Here is a 3,615-nt window from a genome sequence, read left to right on the forward strand (position 1 = left end):
ATATTATGGTTAGGTATTTAATTATGAATTTAAAAATTTAAATTTAAAACCACATAAGCAATATTTAGTTAAGATATAATACATAAATAATTTTTTTTTATGTGTGTTGAAAAAAAAAAGAGAGAAGGTAGAAGGAACAAAAAAAGGGGGTGGAAGGTTGTTGTTTCTAAGTCCCACATTGGTTAGATGAGGAAGAGAAGAGGTGCCTTCATGTATAAAAAGGAGGGGGTGTGTGCATTAGGAAGCATGAGAGGCTAAGATGCAATTTAGAGAAAATTGCAACTTTTGGCCCAAAGGTTTGAATAATTAAATTCAAACCTATAGTTTTTTTTAATATAATTTTGGGACTCACAATCCCATTTTTATATTATTTTTCTCTCTTCCTCTCACGTTGCTCGGCGTTTTCTCACAAGGGGGGATTATTTTCTTTTTCTTCAGGTATGTTCTAACTTTCCTGTTTAGATTAGCATTTAAAAATTTATTTAATTACAAAATTAATTTTATAGTTATTTTCTAAATAATATTAGCTTTCTAGTGATATGATTATTTTGTAGGATAGAGTAAATATTTTGATTAGGATTTTTCTATAGGATAGTTAATCTGATGATATGATGGATTAAAAATATAGGTTAAAATTCTTAGGGATATAATAAATATTATAGAATATTTTCTTGAGGTTGAAACAAGAATTTTTGAGTTAAAATCTAGATCTATATGGTTGAATTTATGTGGAATCTGAGACGTAGGGATAAACCTATGATTATTAAATATTTATTTAAGTATGAATAGGTATTTTTGAGGTTATAGAAAGGTGATTTGAGGCTTCAGGATAATTCTAAAATTTTTAATTTATTTTTGGATGAATTTTTAGAATGTAGAAGGATGAAATTGTGATACTAGAAGTGAATTGAGGATAAAAAAAAATAGTTCATTAGGGTACGAGAATTTTAGAAAAGAATTTGGGAAGTTAAATGAGGCATAAATCTTAAATTAGTGTTAATATGGACTATAGATTTAAGACTTTCTAACTCTTTAAATTAGAGTTATTTATTTTAATGTAAAATTAATATATAGTATTGTGAAATAATTATGTAGATTATATTGACAAAGATAGTGGTGAAAAAGGAGTTGTGAAGGGGAACTTGTTATTCAAGACACAAGGTAACCATTATTAATGTGTTGTGATGGGTGTGTTTGTGAATGGTTATGTGTTGTTTTGTTGTTTGGAAAAATTATGAATTATTGAAAATAAATACTGTTATATACTTGTGAAATTATTGCCAAGTGGGTTAAAAATTTATTTTTGTTTATCATGATGAGATATTATTGTTCGGATATATTCCTGTTTGGATATTTGAATGATGCATGACTTGTCAGGGTATTTTAATGTATGGTGTTAATGGGAATTTCTGTTCGGTTAATTATTACCACGTGGTAAGCCCTCATTGGACCCAATGAGTGGCGTGTCGCTTGGTCCAACTCACCTTTGGCCGGGTGATTTGGCGTCCGAGCATGGTGAAAGGAGGATATAAGGTGCAGTCATGCAAATTAAATACTTGTTCGGTTTGTTTGAAAATATTGTTCGGTTAAATGTTTTGTGTGCCCACTTAGCAATCGCATGATTAGTTACATCCGCATGCATCATTACATATTAATTTTTGGTTACTGGGACTTTTAAGTCTCATTCCCCGTGGTTAATATTTTTACAGGAGCGAGTCCGGCCGAGAAAGCACCAGAGGTGTAACTATGGTGTATGAGACACCATCTTTTACGTTGCCTCTTATTTTAGATTATACAATGTATCTTGTGCCAACTTAGGACATATCTTCTTTGTGAAGCATGTAAACTCTAATCCTTTTTATTAAAAGTATTTATATGACCAAGAGGATTATGTCTGTCCCTCTTGATTCATGACCTGATTTGAATAACATGCTATGAGGATCCTGTCTGTCCCTCATGGTTCTAATTGCTTTTTGAGATATTTTAAGACCTGTGGTATATTGTCTTGGATGTATCATGGTAAGAAAATTTTCTACCATGATAATGGTTTTAATAATTTGCGAAAAATCGGTCTGTAAATTTTGAGGGTGTTACAGTTCAAGGGAGGGAATGGGAAGGGAACTCTCCCTTAATTTGGAGGGGAGGGGAGGGAAAGGAAAATTTTAAAAATTTCCTCTCCCCTCCTCCTAACCAAAGGAGGGGAGGCCTCCCCTTCCCTTCCTCCCAACTAAACACATTCTTAGTCTATGTTTACCCTCTGATGCATGCATTAATTTGCAACATTAGCAAGTTTTTTTTTTCTTACATGGTACCTACTCTACCAAGATTAAACTTTTTTTGTTTTTGAAGTGAAACTTTGGACTGAGCCAGTCAAGATGATGATATTTGATCCCAACATTTCAAAATGACAATTAAGGACCTTGGTTTTTCTTGCTGATTTTTTTGTTAAAGTATCTGATCAAAATATTCCTCCTTACATTTAAGTTAAAAATCCTGAAAATGAATTAACCCTTTATTTTTCATTGATTGGTTTTCCGTATTCATCCTTCAATTTTCATATGGGAAGCTAATTAAGTTGGTACAGCTTGATGAGTTAAAAAGGATGGATATAAAAAAAAGGGGGTAAAATACATAAAACTTCCATAAATTTTGAAATTATTGTATATGATCTTCTCATTTTTAAACATTTAAAATTAATTTTTATAACCTTTAATTTTATTTTTTAAAGTTCACTACTATTAATTAACTTTATTATATTATTAATAGAGTTTGATAAGTCAGTTTAATGAAATACACATGACACCTAATATGGAAAATATTTTTATTAATTTTTCTAACACAATTTAAGGAGAAAAAATTATAATTTTTACTTTTAATACACATGACGATGCTATCATTCTTTTAGTTGAGTGATTTTGTTCTTATTATTCACTGTTAACATAAGTTAAGAAAAACTATAATTTTATTATTCTTTATCAATTAAAATAGCTTTTTATGTTAAACAAATGAACAGAAAAACATTAAAAAGCTATCATTGATAAGAATTATATAAATAAAAATTTGTCATTTGATATAAGAAAACTATACACCATTGATAATAAAAAATATGAATAAAACTAATACAAAAGTAAATATTTAAAACTAATATAAAAGTAAATACTCAAAAAAGTTATTCATTTATTATTTATTTTCATAAACTGTCACATAAGTTGGAGTGTTCAACTAACCCAATAAGCCTTATCTTACTTGAGAGACCAGGTTGGTCTTAATGATCAGGTTGGGCTAGACTTCGAGTTTAGTCCAACCTGATCTTGCTGACCTCGGGTGTGTGTGTGATTTTAATTTTTATTGGTATTATCATTTTATGAAATTTTTTTTTTCCTTCATAGATCATACTTAATAAATTATTGTTGTTGTTATTGTTAAAAGTAAATTATTGTTGTTGTTGTTATTATGAAAACTTTTAACAGGTCAATATATTATTTTTATTTAAAATTTTAATTTGATTTTGAAACTTAATATTATGTCAGAACAATGTGTGTTTAAAATTTTAAAAAATATTACTTTTGAACATGATATTTTTTTAAGAGAATATTTTCGATGGACATAATTGAG

At 28.7% G+C, this 3,615-nt stretch overlaps 1 long non-coding RNA gene across 1 annotated transcript; it reads left to right on the top strand.

The window, feature by feature from the left end:
* The first annotated feature begins 201 nt into the window (after positions 1 to 201).
* Positions 202 to 2,059, top strand: LOC129316345 (uncharacterized). Its single transcript, XR_008594778.1, has 3 exons — positions 202 to 438; positions 1,096 to 1,161; positions 1,710 to 2,059. It is a non-coding gene; the product is annotated as an uncharacterized LOC129316345 (long non-coding RNA).
* Positions 2,060 to 3,615: the final 1,556 nt, after the last annotated feature.

The sequence above is a fragment of the Prosopis cineraria genome, unplaced genomic scaffold, assembly GCF_029017545.1.
Source record: "Prosopis cineraria cultivar Desert tree isolate PC_DT_omini unplaced genomic scaffold, ASM2901754v1 PC7, whole genome shotgun sequence".
In the NCBI taxonomy this organism is placed as follows: Eukaryota; Viridiplantae; Streptophyta; class Magnoliopsida; order Fabales; family Fabaceae; genus Prosopis; species Prosopis cineraria.